Genomic DNA, 19,219 nt, shown 5'->3' with positions numbered 1-19,219 from the left:
ATTCGAGTTTGCTAACGTTAGCTAGACTTACTAGTAGGCTAGTAAGAATGTTGTGAGAATAACATTAGTTGGGTTGTGTCAGAGTTAAGGCCTGGGCCGTCCACCAAGCCAATAACTAGAATGATAAACTATAGGCTACATAACTATAAACCGTTGGTGAGCATCCACATCCTGCCGCACGTTGCCTTTTTAATAAGGTGTTAACACGACCATTCATGAGGTCTCTGCTGCACAGATACTGGTTCAGACTATTCAGTGCTTTCAGGGTGTGTTCATTGTCATAGTGACAATTGCAGATAGTTCTTCAATGTACATGTAGGCCTAATGACAAATCAAATAGTACCTTGTATTTAAATTGAGCAAATCAACAACAAACGCCGTTTAGCCGGCGCATCTTTTACAGCATGTCATTGCCTCATTGTTCAAGTGGTTTTGCAAGTGATTTCCATTTTTCTAATGGTTGTCAATTCCTTTTGGGTCTGATTTTTCACTGTGGTCATCTCTCTGTATGTCCTGTGCAACTATTTGCAATGCATCAGCACAACAATGTTATCGTAACCGGCCAAAAGTGATCACAGCAATGCACTCTCTCCTCAACTTTCCCAGAAATGCATTTTCTATGGTGTAAGCCTGTTTTACATTCAACAATTAGCAAGAGAAAGCCTGCTTCTTTCCCTGAATAGGCTATTAGGCCTAGTATAAACAATTATCAAAATAAATGTCCTATGGCTTTTCCTGGGATTTCACAAGCAGAGGAATGGCCTATTGTGGAGAGGCTTGCGTAGCCTATTGCTTGTTGGCAATGGGAACAGCTGGAAGAGAGAGGCTAGTGATGTGTAGCCAAAGTAAGAAGCTAAATATTAGCTAGATATTAGGCCAATCATTAGCTAAATATTAACAGATTATGAAATGGCAGATCTGTAGTGCGTTCCTCCAGGCTGTGTGGTCCCTGGGTATGCAAAGCTCCACTAATGATTAGGCCTACGCTTTAAGACAATAACATTATTATACCTGGGCTACAACAACACAGTGCAATGAGGAATTTATTCATGTTATCAAGTGAATACACAAGTATTGTCCATAGGCAGTAAACTACAGTGATATGCTCCTGTTTTGTTTCACGCCAAAATAACTGCATAGGCCAACAGTCTAGACCTGATTATGCGACCATTAGGATTGGTTTGGGTCTATTCTCGACGGTTTAGAAGGTCCAGAAAGGTACCTTAGCAGGCCACTCATAAAGCGTTTGAAAATTAGGTGGATAGCGTGTTCATTTTGGTAGCTGTTCAAGATTTAGTTTCCCTTAGTTTTAGTCTTAAAATACCTTTTAAGTCTTAGTCACATTTTAGTAATTTCCTCCTTCGTTAGTTTTAGTTATTATCGGTCGACTAAAACTCTGGACAAATTTTTGTCTAGTTTTAGTCACAGCCATTTGTCACATAATCTTGTGATAGAGAGACTGATTGAAAGAGAGAGGGAGAGAGATTGAGTGAGAGATAAAAGTGAGGACACCAGAGGAGGGTTTAAACAGCCAGTGTAAATGCCATATGGCTAAGATCATAAAGTCAACGCTTACTCCCTCTACTTTGCTTGTGTGCGTGTGTGTGTGTGTGTGTGTGTGTGTGTGTGTGTGTGTGTGTGTGTGTGTCTGCCCTGTATAAGAGCATGACAGCCTTGATTCCTTTTGCCCTGGAAAGATAGAGCTTTGTCTACCATTAACATCTGCCCGTACTTACTGAGGGTCTCCGTCTATTTCTTTCTCTCTCTCTCCACCTCTCTCTCTCGTAAACACACACACACACACATGCAACATATTGGGTATGGTTTACCCCTGTGAGAGCTGAAGCCCTTTACAGTGACACTGAGCTAACAGGACATTTCATCACACTGCCGTGTGTGTGTGTGTGTGTGTGTTCGTGCATGCACGTGTGTTAGTTTAGGAACCCTCCGAACACTGACCTTTCACCTTCCCATCATATGACCTCTATAACACAGTGTTCATTTCGTCAATAGTAACTACGTCAATACCGGTCAACTACCTATTTTTCCTGAGTAAAGCTATGACTATAACGAGACAAGATGCCCTGGAAAAAACTACAACAATTACAAATTACTTTTAATTTAATGCAATCCTCTCATTGGCAGAATTGACATCTTTCAGTTACACGGTCTGTTTGAGCTGATCTGCCCAGCTCTCCCACCCAGTTCCCAGGCGGTCACTTCAGTCACTCGTAATCTTTTGAACTGATGCGAAGCCAGGACACTTGACTTGTAACCAACCTCCACTAGAAACAGTAAAGTTTACTCTCTCTCTTACTTTCATGCAGAATATTTTTGCTTTGATCACATTAGAAGCTCTATTTTCCCACGTGCGCTTTAATGTGAAAAGCTAATGCTATATGTTGAATATTAGGAGTACAGTAATACTTCTGCCATTTTTGGAAAGCTCAAATTCTCCCCTTTTCAAGGAAACCCGTTATTTACCTTTCTTGACGGTTATGATGGGGATAAAATCATAGCTGTAAATGGTTTTACCTGTAGCCAAGGCTTTATAGTATATGGTTAATAATGTCTAGTATTGGTTGCAATCTGCCACAATATCAACATTGCAAGCTAAGGTATACGAGGTGATAGTAGGGCCTAGCTGGACAAGGCTATCTGAATGTGCACATTATGGAAGTTAGAGGTAGCCTAATTATTCCTTATTTAATATAGAAAAAATCATTGTCACGTGGTTAATCATAAAATTCAGAAAGTTAAACGTCAACTAATGCGAGATCACCAGCCTCTTTTATGCGGACACATTGATACACCATTATCCATTGGCCGCTCAAGAAATGAGCGCATGGAACTCATTGTCTATAGGCCAAATGCAGCAGTTAGGCCATTGCTCTTTCACACTGAGGATTGGTGATTATTGAGGGGGAGATTGTTGGAAAGATTTTTGAAATAGCTTACCGTGAGGAACTATACTTGTAATGTATTATCATTCGCAATGGATGTTAAAAAAAAACACTTTCCTACATTTCCGCTCAGCAGGCCAGGTACTTCTATGCGTGCTCAAGCATGCCCGATCCCTCAACATTACTGGAACAGAGAAACCAGACATGCTCATTGCTCACATGGAGCACTCCAAACAAAAGACAATGACGAAATATACAAATCTGGTTCTGAAATAAACCTAAAGTTGTTTCTCATAAGTGTAGCAGGTTGTGAACTCTGCAAACAGCATTTCCACTCTGAGAATGAGAACGGTAAATGACTGTAATTAATACATGCATTAACCGAAATGAATGTAACCAAATGACGGGGAATAATGGTACATTTACTACTGATGACATATGTAATGCGGAATTGATAATTATTTTAAATAAAAGTGCAAACAATTCACACAATGAAACAATGAATGCTCAAGAATTGCCGGGAGACAGCTAAGACATTCTGGAGAGAGACTCGGCTATATTTCCGCCACACACCCTTCCCCTTCTTCTTGTCTCAAATGTTTTGATGCTTTTCACTGACAGCCGCAACTCAATCAGCTAGGCCTATTGTCACGCGAGCTGCCCAAATTGCTGGCTTCCCAAATAGGTATAGGCCTACGAGCTTGTGATTTGAAACAATCCACAGCTATGTTTTTAAGGAAGATAATGATCCCCTATTCCTCTGTGGCTAAGTCTTCTGGCTAAGTGTTTTCAATGATTATATAAGTAGTAATTATAGTATATAATTGTTTATTTCCATTTAGCCTACTTCCCTATTGCACCCACCACTATGCCATTCATCTTCTGTTCTATTGGTTTTTCGATCCAGAAGCCAAAGGCGCAATCTTAGTCATATTAGCAACGCATCCTAGTTGTTGCATCTTTAGATTGCCCCTCTTTGTAAGTTTCTAACAGAGATGTTAATCTCTGTCACATATGGAACCGCTAAAAGGTGCACTGTTAAGAATGGTACTTTCCCCAGGTGCGCGGTTTAGAATGGTGTTTTCACGCAAAATGCATTTTGGCAAATGTTTGGATATGACGTTCTGTTAAGATGCATTAGCATAATCCAAAATGTGTTTTCTGTCATTCTGAGCACCGTGAGTGGACGCCCTAATGAGTTATGCACCCAATGCATATGGGTCCGGTAAATTTCTCAAAATGACCGGTAAATTAAAATCTTCCCGATCACATTGTCCGGCACCACATTTTGCTAACTGAAACCCTGGTGTGTGTGTGTGTTCTTGGCTGGCATCAAAGTCAAAACGCCCACTGAGGACGAGGACAGACAGGGGTCCACTCTGCACTCATCCAATTACCTTCCTCGCCTCCTTTTTATTCCCCCTTCCATCCACCTCTACACTTAATACCATGGAGATAGAGAACATTAGAGAGACAGGGCCCTGCCCAGCCAAATGTCTTTGTCTCACACGCACAAACACACACGCACACACGCAGGCTCCAAGGAGACAGTGGTTCATAAAATGCTGTGGCTCGGAGTGACACATCCGTCATGGTGGTTTGACAATAGCCTTCATAACCCTCTATGATTGGACAAGATCCACTCAGCAATCAATGGGGGGAGGGGGAAGGTCATGACCTGTGCATGACACTGGTATTCTCGGGAGGCGAAAGTTGTGACGCCTACTTGGGATGCTAGCTAGCTAGCCGGCCTGGTAGGCAGACTTGTTACTCCTTTAGCCAATTACATTCTCTCTGTATGCCAAAGAGTTGATGTCTGGCATTGACAACAAAACAACTTGGCTATAGGAGAAAGAGATCTGCCAACAAAGATAGCAACAATCCATGTAACAAAGACTCTATAGAAAATCCAAAGGTTTTCAGTCAAACAAATAGAACAATACATATATTGTACACAGCTACACATAAACACATACCACAGAGACACACAGATAATGTATGTCCAAGGTTACTGCTTTACAGAGGTTACCACAGAAGTCATGTAAGGATGACCGTAAGGTTCTGTATTTATTTTCTTAGTCATCCTTGTGTTCTTGAACGTAGCCCTGTTTCTCTGTGTTCTTGAACGTAGCCCTGTCTTTCATTTTTGTTCATTGAGTTCACCTGTGTTAGTTACTCACCTGGTCTCATCAGCTCCGTATTTGGTTCAGTTCATTCTGTTTGTGCCTTTGTGATGTGTTGTTTGTTTTGACTCTACTAAGCCTTTTCCTAGTTCGTTTGTGAGCACCAGTTATAGCCTTCAGTCCTAGTTTTGATTCACCTGCCTGTTTGCCTTCCTTTGTATGACCATTGCCTGCCTGTGACCACGATTCCTGCCATCTGCATAGGCGAAATAAACACCTGCCGTCCTCTGCGCGTGAATCTACACCCTTATCTCCCTGAGTATTCATTACAATGACAGGGAGGGAAGAAACAAAGAGAGTAGGCGGAGAGCGAGAATTGAGAGAAGACATAGGGGAGAAAAGAGACACACAGAGACACAGACACATAATAAAAGTACTTACATTCGTCTTATATTTATGGGACTAAAGGACTACAATCCTATCTCCTTGTGGCACCTCAACCACCCCGACTAGTAGCAAGAGGCTAAGCTAACTTGCTAGCGATTAGCAAAAAGAGGACCCACTGTGAGCGGCTATAAAAACAGGGGCAGCCAACTCGTTTGGGCTATTCTGAGCTCTCTCCCTCAGTCATACAGGGACGTACCATTCCTTGGGGACCCTGACACACACACACACACACACACACACACACACACACACACACACACACACACACACACACACACACACACACACACACACACACACACACACACACACACACACACACACACACACACACACACACACACACACACACACACACACACACACACACACACACATATATTATATCCAGGTTATGATGCAGGAGATGTGAAGCCCCAGCGCTAGCCAAAGCCACTGAAAATAGCCTAGCTACAATTAGCCTGCTGTTGCCCTCCACACAAATACATCAGTAAGAATTAGCATTGATTCTAACTTGAGCATGCATGGTGGCAAGCTTTCGGGAAATCACATGCAGAGGAATGGGTCATATAAACATGGCTAGTGAATCTATAGGACAGCTACATGTATTTAGTAGCTCCAGTCCTCTAATTGAGCTGACCAAATGACTGATAATGATAATGATATGGACACTGGAGACTAGACACTTCCTGATCCACCTTTGAAAGGTGAGCATTAGGCCAAAATACTTTTTGATGGTGTTTCAATTGATGTGTTCTATGTTCAGTGTTGATTTGTGGAAATTGGATCAATCTAAAATAAGGGATTGTTGAAACAAAAACCTTAAATGTATTGGAAAGAAACATTCCCTGCAAAGGCTGTTTGAACCTATATACTGTAAATAAAACAAACAGAACTTTAAACCATTTAACACACGGGACGCACACATGCAGGCACACGCACACAGGCACGCACACACCCTCACTCACAGAGCGGGGGAACTACAGATGCAATCTGCTGCTAATGTGAAACCTAGTAAACACCAGGACATATTAGGAATTGCAATGTTCCCCACAGACCTCCTGGCCATCCTCCAAAATGACATTACCGTACTGAGACAGAGAAAGCAGCTGAGGCTTAAAACACTTGACAAGCAGAGGAAAGTACAACCCCCCCCCATCTCCAGGACGAATTGAAAGTTGAAAAAACATGCCATCTCTCTCTTCCAACGCAAACATATATTTATAATGTACTTCTACAGCTCCTGGCTGGTTTGTCGGAAAGCTAGAGTAAAACACTTGAGTTCTGCCAGTGCTGGCCGATGACGTCACTGGTGCAGTTCCAGTAAGTTATGGCAATACCTCTGCTGCCCTTCAACACAAATAGCTAGCTGCCCTCTCACACTCCACCACACGCTCCTCAAGTAAACCTTACTGCCTTGGGTGGGAGAAAGAGAGAGAGAGAGCGACAGAGAGAGAGAGGGGGGAGAGACAAGAGACAGAAGGAGAAGACAGACAGAAAGTGGGGTTGGAGAGAAGATGGAGAGAGAGAGATACTGTACATAGAGAGAAAGTGAGAGAAACCTCTCTCCAACATCTCTCTTTTGATAATACTGTGTATGTAACTCACAGACAACGCTGCTGACGCCGTGGCTCATGTATATCATTGAACTGAATTGCCTGGAAGAGCGGAGCGATGCGTCTGTTTCGATGGTCGACAGCATCCGGATGGCGATGGCCCCAGCCGCGTTCAAAGACATTGTTTTTAATTACCCCACCACACAATAACTTCCCTCCCCAGCAGGGTCACATAGGGTTAGCAAGGAGCAGTAGCTATAGCCACACCAAATGGGATTCATTTTGATAGTGTTTTCTGTTAATTATAATGAGGACAAATTGGGGCGTAAGTGCCTCGGTTGAGCTGGGAGAGCTGGGCGTCTAATGGTAGGTCCTGTGGGGTCACTAAGCAGTCTCAAACAGAAGCAACAATACAGGGGTTATGTAATTAAGGGGTGAGATTGCATAATTGTTGAATGATGACGCACGCAGGAAACACACACGCAAATAAAGGAATTAGAATGCACAAGTGCACGCGGCCTACGCGCGCGCACACACACACACCCACACACCGAGAGACGAGTCAATCCTAACTATTAGACAAGGGAGAAAAACTGAAAGCATTACTATCCTAAAGCTCTGCGTTTTAATTCCACGGCTCTACCAAGGTCTTTTGTATTGCAATTCATACCTTAGCAATGTATAAAAGAAAGTGAATGACTGCACATGATGACCATTGCATCCATAGAGTTGAAGGTGTTTATTTGAATACACCTCCTTTCATCAATTTTAAAGTTCTCATATAGGACGCATATCAGGCCACTTGCATATTAACCTAGCATTACGATCAATTAAGGGGCTTTTGGAGAGCATTTAAGTGCACCAAACAATAGCTATAGCTATTAAGACCTAACTAGTCCCCAGTCACCAACTATCGCCAAATGTGGAGAGTGTACATGATGAATTAGCCACTAATTAGCACTGAACACATGTGAGCACAAATGCAGTGCAGGCTAATGGCTAATTAGCTGCTAACACATGCAATTAGCCATAGAACGCTACCACTAATTAGCTATGGCTAACCCTTATTTAAGTTCTATGGCACATCTCTCTCCTATTCTCCTATTCTAGAATGACATAGAATTTAGAACTCCCTACTTTCTCCTTCAGAACGCACTCAAGCTATATGGCAGACCACTCAGAATACCAGCTGTTGTTTGTCCACAGACCTAAAGGCGTTCCTAAAATCGGTTTTCCGAGCTGGATTATGAGCAGTAATCTGGGATTGCGTGGGAAAGAGGTCCCTCCCAGTCTACTAAAACACAACAGCTGTGTAAAGAGGTTTTTGTATAGTGCAGAGGAAGGGGAAAAGTGACTGAAGAGGCCCACTGGAGAGAGAGAAATTATATTTCTGTGTGAGCTCGTCAATTAAGGTGTTACGTGGCGTCAGCTAAACAAAAGGAAATTAACTGGATCGAGAGAAGAGGGGAAGAGAGAAGAGGAGGAAAGAGGGAGGAGGGGAGGAAAAGGAGGGAGGGAAATGAGGAGGTTTTTGAAAGACTCGAGGTCAATTAAAGGAGATGGGGTGACTAGTCGGAGGAGAGAGACAGAGAGAGGAGAGAGAAAGAAGCACAGATAGATACGCTTTTTGACAGGCTCAGGTAAGTAGCGATGTCATCAACATGCACATTGTGTTGCCAGCCCTTGTAATGACGGAGAGTCACTTCAGCAGCAATCTGTGTGGTAATCGCTTTTGATTTGTTAACTAAATTCGTTATGTCCTACTGAATCCCATCGGAAGCATTCGTTTTAAAACAGCAGAGAGAGGAGAGTGATCTACAATGCTGACAGAAACTGATCCACTGACTGCACTGTAGCAATGTGAGGGGCTGAGTTAATTAATGAATTCAAATGAATGCATTCAAACATGTACACAGGCATACACATGCACAAACAAACAATGAGGAAAAATGCTGAGATAAAAAAGTAGGAAGAATATAAAAAGAGGAGAGAGAGAGAGTGCGAGAGAGACAAAGGGGTAGAGATGAGTGGGAGGGAAATGAAGGGTTGGAGAGTTTGTGCTTTGTAAGTGGACATAAGATTGGTGTGTGTGTGTGTGTGTGTGTGTGTGTGTGTGTGTGTGTGTGTGTGTGTGTGTGTGTGTGTGTGTGTGTGTGTGTCTGTGTTTGCCTACCTGCCCACAATCATGTGTTTATATGTCACTGCGTGCATGGGTGTGTTTGTGCATGTGCGTATATTTCGTTAACCCTTCTTTCTATTCGAGCTGTCCTGTGTGTGCGTGGAGCTGCCATTACAGTAAAGTGCCACGGTAGTCCATCACTCCTACGCTCATCTTGCAAATATACTTTTTAATGGTCAACACTCAGCCACTGATAACATCCATTTAACATGCGTGTCTATATGCTTGTGCTGAGTGTGTGGTAATGGCTCTTAAATTGTAGTGAACATCATCCACAAGCATCAGAACAGAGCACTGAGTTTCGAAACCTAGAGGCGCAACATCACAAGACTTCCGGGAACGCTTGCATAAACAGACCAAGCAGACCAGGCCAGTGTTTGGGGGTTTGAGAAGTCAATGAGAGAAGTGAAAAATGATTCCGTAGTTAATTTCCTTGAAATCTAAAGGCACTACCTAGATTCGAGCCAATGTCTTTAAGTAGTTGAACATGTTATTACTTAAGCCGACGTGAAAATGACAAACTAACACATTTTTGTATTTTGTCAAAAACGACTGTATATCAAAGGAGTGCCTTTGCTTTGACGGCCTGCACATGCACAGTTCGGCGCCGGACGACTGTTAGACCCAGTGACGTGTTTCTATGCATAAGCTTAGCTAGCCAACATCGCCACTACATCGCTTACAAGTGGGATCGGGGATTTCTACTGGAGAAGCCCTTTCTACCCATATTCATACTGTCTTTGCTAACAGCATACCATAACACACACTCACACACAGTCAGCGCGGTGGGAGAAGGAGCCTTAGGAGGAACACAAAGAGTGTATTGGCACGCCCACCGTGTCTGGCATAAGGAGCAGACAAAGAGAAACCCAGACAGGTCATAAACATCAGATGGTTCATGAAGATCCGAGATAAGACAACAACAACAAGGCTTTAATCACTAGGATCTGTCCACAGATGAAGGCAAGATACATAAGAATACATCTCGGGCCGTACTCGTAAAGTCTAAGTCTCAGAATAGGAGTGCCGATCTAGGATTAGTTCCTTTCCCTGTCCGCATAATCATATTCATAATTATCTAAAAGGCAAAACTAATCCTAGATCAGCACTCCTACTCTAAGACGATTTGCATGCCCTGTGGTTGCTGGAGGAGAACTTACCGATCCTCGACTTCGGTGATGTCATCTATAAAATAGACTCCAACACTCTACTCAACAAACTGGATGCAGTCTATCACAGTGCCATCCGTTTTGTCACCAAAGCCCCATACACTACCCACCATTACGACCTGTACGCTCTTGTTGGTTGGCCCTCGCTTCATACTCGTCGCCAAACCCACTGGCTACAGGTTATCTACAAGTCTCTGCTAGGTAAAACCCCGCCTTATCTCAGCTCACTGGTCACCATAGCAGCACCCACTTGTAGCATGCGCTCCAGCAGGTATATCTCACTGGTCACACCCAAAGCCAATTCCTCCTTTGGCCGCCTTTCCTTCCAGTTCTCTGCTGCCAATGACCTGAACGAACTGCAAAAATCTCTGAAGCTGGAGACTCATATCTCCCTCACTAGCTTTAAGTACCAGCTGTCAGAGCAGCTCACAGATCACTGCACCTGTACATAGCCCATCTGTAAACAGCCAATCTATCTACCTACCTCATCCCCATACTGTATTTATTTATCTTGCTCCTTTGCACCCCAGTATCTCTACTTGCACATTCATCTTCTGCACATCTACCATTCCAGTGTTTAATTGCTATATTATAATTACTTCGCCACCATGTATTATTGACTGTATGTTTTGTTTATTCCATGTGTAAGTCTGTGTTGTTGTATGTGTCGAATTGCTACGCTTTATCTTGGCCAGGTCGCAGTTGCAAATGAGAACGTGTTCTCAACTAGCCTACCTGGTTAAATAAAGGTGAAATAAAATGTTTAATAAAACAGTGTTAAAAGCCCTTTATTCATCAAGTGTCTAAAAGTGGGAGTGCTGATCTAGGATCAGGCCCCCCCAGTTCATGTAATTGTATTAGTTATGATCAAAAAGGCAAACTGATCCTAAACACTGAATATGAATACGAGGTCAGGGATTTGAGTCTATATGTAGAGAACACAAATTATTATGTGATAAAGGTCACGCTTGTTGGTCACCATAATCTTTATTGTTGCATAAAAGGTATATTCATGAAAACACATGGTAGATATAGGCTACTTACAAGATGATTCATTGCAACATACTAGCTATAGTGTTCCTCTCAGTTAAATAGAAGATCTGATATCCATGGCAACAAAACGTCCATATGGTGTAGATTCATATAAAATGCAATATTCATGTAAACACTGCACTATAAAGGGGTTGCTGTGAATTTGACAGTGACTTACAGGCAGCCTTGGCAAGTAAGTTACTGTATTTCCTATTGAGTACACCTACAGTCATCTAAATACAGTATCAAAGCAAGAACTATATTATGACACACAGTACAATGCCGTAGAATTGACTGCATTATACTGTAAACAAGTAAATGCTACTGTAATCGTAATGAATGAATAAATAAATAGATGAATTAATCAAATTCATTCAGAGCAGATGGGGATTGTATTTCACAGTACTTCACAGTAATTACATGGGTGTGGTGAGAGCAGGTTGGTTTACACATTACAGCATATAAATGAATAGTTGGTGTTTTATATAACTTGCACTTCTAGAGACCTTAACAAAGGCTTCCAAAGTGGCAGTGACTACAATATGTACTCATATGATTTACTATTGGACACGTTGATGCTCAAATGCCAACAATGCGATGAGGGTCTACAACAGAAATAACACCTATCCACCACGCTGGAGGATTGTACGATTTACACTCAATACATGAGGATCATAGACTGTTAAAGAGGAAATGAACACTGTAAGCTAAAGATGGGCAGAGTGAGACACTTAATCAATCTAGTCTTCATCACTTGACCTACCTAACCCATGGGGGAGAACGGCGGGGAGAGAGAGAGAGAGGATGGAGGGGCAGGATGGAGAGAGAAGAGCCAGTGAGGGAAAGAGAGGAAAAGAAAGAACAGAGAAAGATGGAAAGAGAAGAAGAGAGAAAGAGAGAGGGGAGATAATTATTTGTTCCTCCTCTTGTCTTCCCGCGTTCTGCACGGCCACCCCGGAGAACAAGTGAGAGTATAAAGAACAGATTTTTCCAATTCTCATGAATGAGGCTGGAGATGAGATGCTGATTGATTTCTGAAGCCGCTGTCATAACATGAATCAGGGGGACATTCCATACTGTTATTGTTAGCAAGTGGAATTGGCCTTTTCAATAAAACATGAATGGGGAGTTTTTAAAAAGGTGATTCTCTCTTAATCTCCACACACACACACACACACACACACACACACACACACACACACACACACACACACACACACACACACACACACACACACACACACACACACACACACACACACACACACACACACACACAATGATTTGAATTGGTCCTCTTAAATTGGAACGCAGTGTGTGTGAGTGTAGCTGTTCAAACCAGTGTTTCCCTAACAAAAGACAACCCACAGAACCTGGTGTCTCTATTTCCATCTCTCTCACCGACTGTGTGTTTATCCCAGCATGTCAGCTGGCCAGTGAACCACTCAACCACCACAGGGCTTTCTTATCTTAACTCTGCTAATTACTACTATCTCTGCCACTGAAAGGGAGATAGGGAAAGTGTGTGCTGGAACCTCTATTTTCTCTTAGTACATTGACTAGATATTGTCAATTGCAACTAAAACAAGTCTATAAAGTCTGCTTTCATTCTATAGGCAATGTTCTGTCTGCAAAACTGCATTCAACACCGCAAAAACAACATACGGTTGTTGTGGAAATCCTTCTTAACAATGTCAAAAAGAACATGGCAACTGTTTTACGTAGATGTAAAGTAAACCGCAGGAAAATGCATTTCACACTATGCAATCCCTAGCTGAAGGATTGCAAACATGTTGCCACTTAGACAGTGAGCTGCATTCTCCGGAATATTATGACAGAAAACCAATGGTGGAAAAAGTAGACAATTGTCATACTTGAGTAAAAGTAAAGGTGCCTTAATAGACAATGACTCAAGTAAAAGTGAAAGTCACCCAGTAAATTCTACTTGACTAAAAGTCTGAAAGTATTTGGTTTAAAATACTCACAAGGATCAAAAGTAAAAGTATAAATCATTTGTAAATTCTTTATATTAAGCAAACCAGACAGCACCATTTTCTTGTTTTTTAATTTATGGATAGCCAGGTGTATACTCCAACACTCAGACATCCTTTACAAAGGAAGCATGTAAACGAAGTGTGACCGCCAGATTAGAGGCAGTAGATGACCAAAGATGTTCTCTTGACTCTTTTCTTGTCCTGGTAAGCATTCAAAATGTAAGGAATACTTTTGGGTGTCAGAGAATATGTATGGAGTAAAAAGTACATTATTTTCTTTCGGATTGTAGTGGATTAAAAGTAAAAGTTCTCCAAAACATAAATAGTAAAGTACAGGTAATGAAGTACTTTACACCACTGCAGAAAACCTGTGTGTTTCTAATGCTCCCATGATGCTATCACAAACTTGTCATAACTCCTACCATGAGCCCTGTCACATACAGCAATCTAGACAACATTTGGTGGAATAGGGTAAACCAATTGTATTGATGCTGATAGAATTTGGATAGATGTATGTCTCACAAGCCCTATTTCTCTCTTATCTCTCGCTCTCTCTCTTCTATCTCATCACTCCGCCTCTGACATTGCTATATCCTCTCATTTGGTACCAAACTGATATTGCAAGTGTTTCCTAATGTTGGTTTATGTTTCTGTTGTTTTCAACTCGATCACTAAACATGTCCCACAGTTCTAATACAAAAATATCACAACATGTATCATATAAATTCTAACATTGTTTAGAGATTAAAATTACATTGTATTACCAACCTGTAGGCCTGGCCTACTCGCCACTGTGGTTGTTTGAGGATTGATTACGAGAGCGTACGCTGGTCGAGTCTACATAGTTAAAGTATCTAGCAGGTGCACACGCTCAATAGGAATTGGAATATTCTGTCCCTGATATGAATTACGTACTAGTATTTAAACTATTGAAGAGTAATAGTTACAGAGTGACATATCAATGTACACATTTATTAAATATCTGTTTAGTTGCCTTTTTGATTACTCCAGAGTTAAGGGCTGGGCATTTAACCTGTCCAGGTGGTTCATTTCAAGAGAGTTTAGGCTGGAGTGACACGTTGTCCCAGGGCTCTCTTTAACATAGCTGTGTGAGGAATCATTGACTATTTGTCCAAGTTATAGGCACTCTGCCTAGTTTGAAGGCGCTCTGCCTCCAAAGCCAGTTGTAGCGTCGGTGAATTGGCCATTTAAATTGTTGTTTGTTATATTTGTTAAGTCTATGTCAGTGTTCATCAACATCCTGTATATTTTGGATCCAGCTTTATTCACCTGCACCAGTAAATAAACACAACCATTTTGTACATGATTCCTGCCCGACTCCTGATGCTCCGTAACCCCCTGACAAGACCGTAGAGTCCATTAATTTACAGACAGACAGGCAGGAAGGCAGACAGGCAGACAGGCAGACAGACATCTGAGATAGTAAAAAAAAAAAAGAGAGTGAAACTCAGGCATAGTCAAACAAAGAAAGTTCTGAAGTTGGGTTGTCAGAAGAGTACAGCAGCACAGGACAACCCTCTAAAACTTACCTTCTCAGTTCTTTCTCCTCTGGTGAGCAGCTCCACACTGAAGGGTTTGTGATGGATGTGCTTGTTGCGTTTAAGCCTCTACAACGCAGCTCTCTCCACAGTACCCACACATTATGAATAGTTTATTTGGATCCGAAAACATTAAGCAGTGCCAAGGACCCAGTCGTACAGATGCCAAGCCCGGGCTTGGGCTTACACATTTGAAATGTATCTAAAATAACTATACTGTAGACTCAAAACTGCATTAATGATGGTTGTTAACATGTGTTTTTAGTTGTGTTATCGGAAAAGCTTTTTGTTAGTTTCAGATCTAGAGCACTTACCTCACAGAAGCAAGCACACACACACGTGTGTACATGCACGCACACACACACATGCAATCACTACACCCACAAAGCTAATGTCATTGGTGAAGTTTTTACATTCTGTTATCCCTCCCTTACACTACGCTTGTGGTGTTCGGTGGGAGTTGATAGAGGGTAAGAGGGGTGTGAGGTCGAAAAAGAGACGTGCAAGTCTCCAAGGAACTTTAGGAGACAGCGTAGGGTGTGTGGGTGTAGGGGAGAGGGTGGTTGAGGAAGGAAAGAGCAGGGTAAATTAAGCATGCTAATGTGTTCTTTCATCTATCCCACATCCTTCTCTCGCTCCATCTCTCCATCTCTCCCTCAGGCTCTCATGCTCCTCCTCCGGCTATTCTGCACTCACATTAAGTCTCATAATTCACTTTAGAGATCTTAGAATAACATGCCACACACAGAGACAGAGAGAGAGACAGAGACAGAGACAGAGACAGAGAGAAAGACAGAGACAGAGAGACAGAGACAGAGACAGAGACAGAGAGAGAGAGAGAGAGAGAGAGAGAGAGAGAGAGAGAGAGAGAGAGAGAGAGAGAGAGAGAGAGAGAGAGAGAGGCACACACAATGTCTGGCAGATAGAGAGGGGCAAATTGTGCAATCATCAGATTCAATTAGCACAATGCTTGGTCAGAGTTCAAATGTCATAGGATAGGGAACAGGGCAATAGCACTGAGCTTTAACTTCGCTCCAGCTAATCTTCTACAGTCTGTAACTAAGCTGATATCATATATGGCGAAAGAAAAGATGGAAACTAACGAGTCGTCGTCGTCTTCCAACCATTTGAATAATCTATACTGTGAACACGAAAGAGAAGCACGAGAGAGGGACATCGACAGACAGAGCAACTGAAATTAGAGTGTGAATCATTTTGGAGCCAGCCTGTTGGCAAATCTCCAAATCCTCCTTTTGGCTCTACTGTATTCTCATCTAGGGCAAGTTCAACAGGAAGCTTAGAAATCCAAGCCACAGAACTCACCCTAGAGTCCCACTCCATTCCCTTCTCACAAAGCACTAACACCCATTTGGAGAATGACTCCACAGTTACAAGAGTTAGGTCCTGACTGTGTGGAAGGATACGTGCTCTAGGGCCTGACCGCTGCTCAACTCCTCTGTCCTACTTTACAATTCCATGTGGACCTGTGAAAAGAGCCAGTGGACAGAGAAAGCAAGAGGCCAATTGTGAAGAGAGGTACTGAAGGGCTGATATGAATGAACACTAATTAGGAGGCGATCAAAGGCAGTGTCTCACCACCGTAAAATCCATTAACCTCTAATCTCAGATTTCATCACATGCCATGGTGGGAAGTAAGGGCGAGTGGTGGGGTGTGTATGTGAGTGTGTGTGTGTTCAGGGGTGCTCTCACATGGCATGTGTAGTGTACTCTCCTGTGTGATAGGGGGTACAATAAGGACACAGACAATGCCGGTGTGATCGAAGCTAAGGGAGTAATGCCACTGAAATGAAGGGAAATCAAAGAGAGTAATAGCAACATACCGAAACCCTTGTGACTCTCCATGAGCCTGGGTTTCTGACAGTGGCACAGTGGCAGGATCTGGCATCTAGCATGGTCTCCAGATTGGAGTGTGGGAGTTCTGCAGATGGAAGCTATTCTCGAGTAGGGATCTGAACTGGGGGGCTGCTTCAGTTATATCGAATGGGGATTGGCTTTATTACATTCTCATAACTCTGACAACAAGAGCATTACTCCTTAGCCTGAAAGTCAGTCTGCTTCTGCTTAAGCTAACTATGTTGCTGTTGTTGTCCTGTCAAACAAGATGTAACGCTGTTGAATGCAGGAGATGTCTGGCAGCCAGATTATAATTCTGAAGCACACACACGGACACACGCGCAAACACATGCATGGATGCACACACACGCAAAATAAAACACACAGACACTACAGTATGCAACACAATAGCTGGAAGCAGCCATGCTGGGGTTCAAGCTTGGCCCATAGTGCCACCATCAGTACAAATCGGACACACTACCAGAGGATGAGCTACTTCAGTACATAAATATGTGCCCATTATAGTACCAACATGAGGCTGATCTCAAAGTGCTTGCATTTGTTGAGTTTTGACAGAGTTTGGAACATTGGTATCAAGTTGATACAATATGAATATCAATGTCTGATTTATATGCATTCATGTGCCAGGCCATGCTAACGGGAGAGTTGATTGGTCAGTAGCGTGTTGTTTGAGTTACTGGTCTGGAAAATATGTATTTATTATGAGAAACCTTGGTCCATAGATGCCACATATTCAGTTTTATATAAAAAATGCCAGAAAGTCCATCATAGCGGGCCATATGAGTCCTTGAGGAGAGGGACTTATGTACCAAATTTCAGGACTCTAGGTCTGACGTGGTGAGAGGTGAGACTTTTCAAAATGTTAATCTTCAATTGGTTGTTATAGCGCCACCATGTGGTCAATTGACATGGCATTGCTCGAGAGGGTGTGGCCCTTGGCCCTTTACCTTTTAGCAAAGTCTCAACCTTGTAACTCTTAACATCTGAATTTCCCCTTACGGAAGAAGAATAAGAAGAACGGCAACAAATACAAAAGGGTTTCACCCAGCTTTGCTGCTTGAACCCCTAATAAAAAGGGCTGCCTTGCTGCAAGAACGGTGTTCTTTGAACCACAAAACACTAAGATCAGCGAAAAGTAAAGTATGTCAACCATCTCCCATCTCCCATTCAAGCTTCACTTTTCCTGATTCTCCCGATCTATAGAACTGTTATTACCTGAGTCACTGATCTAGCACTCCCCTTTCCAGACACAGTCTATGGAAAGGAACCGGTCAGGATACCTACCTCTGGTAAATGACAGGGTGCATCCCTGCACACTCTACACTTAGCTACCCAACACAGACGAGGTGTGATGCAGTTGTGAGATGGAAATTATAACTTTATAGAGCGAGAAAGGAAGAAAGAGAGATTTATGAAGATAAAGTTTGATTGTGTGTAGGAAGGTGAGGTTAGTGTTAGTTTGTGTGTGTGTGTGTGTGTGTGTGTGTGTGTGTGTGTGTGTGTGTGTGTGTGTGTGTGTGTGTGTGTGTGTGTGTGTGTGTGTGTGTGTGTGTGTGTGTGTGTGTGTGTGTGTGTGTGTGTGTGTGTGTGATTTGTGAGAGTGTGCGTGGTCAACTGAAGGCCTGTTCGGGAGGCAGAGCTTTTAGCGTCATCTGTTGGTGAGAGTGCAGTAGTGGACTTCTTTTTTAAACTACTACTAGTCCACTTTGACAAATGTACGCGCGCACACACACACACACACACACACACACACACACACACACACACACACACACACACACACACACACACACACACACACACACACACACACACACACACACACACACACCCTCTGTTAAACTCTCAAACAGAGCTCTCTAATCTGAATGTAGTTATCAGGTGAGAGAAAATAAATAAAGTAACACAAGAAAATTCCATAACAATAACGAGGCTATATACAGGGGGTACCAGTAACGAGTCAATGTGCAGGGGTACAGGTTAGTCGAGGTAATTTGTAAAGTGACTATGCATGGATAATAAACAGCGTGTAGCAGCAGTGTAAAAACTTGGATCAATGTAAATAGTCCGGGTGGTCATTTGATTAATTGTTCAGCAGCCTTATGGCTTGGAATCTGATAACCTGTTAGGGCTAGGGGGCAGTATTGACACGGCTGGATAAAAAACATACCCGATTTAATCTGGTTACCACTCCTACCCAGTAACTAGAATATGCATATACTTATTACATATGGATAGAAAACACCCTACATTTTCTAAAACTGTTTGAATGGTGTCTGTGAGTATAACAGAACTCAAATGGCAGGTCAAAACCTGAGAGATTCCTTTACAGGAAGTGGCCTGTCTGACCATTTCTTGAACTTCTTTTCCATCTCTATCATT

The sequence above is a fragment of the Salmo salar genome, chromosome 11 (assembly GCF_965601325.2).
Source record: "Salmo salar chromosome 11, fSalSal1, whole genome shotgun sequence".
NCBI lineage: Eukaryota > Metazoa > Chordata > Actinopteri > Salmoniformes > Salmonidae > Salmo > Salmo salar.
The sequence above is the reverse complement of the archived record's forward strand: the minus strand, read 5'-3'. Positions refer to the sequence as shown.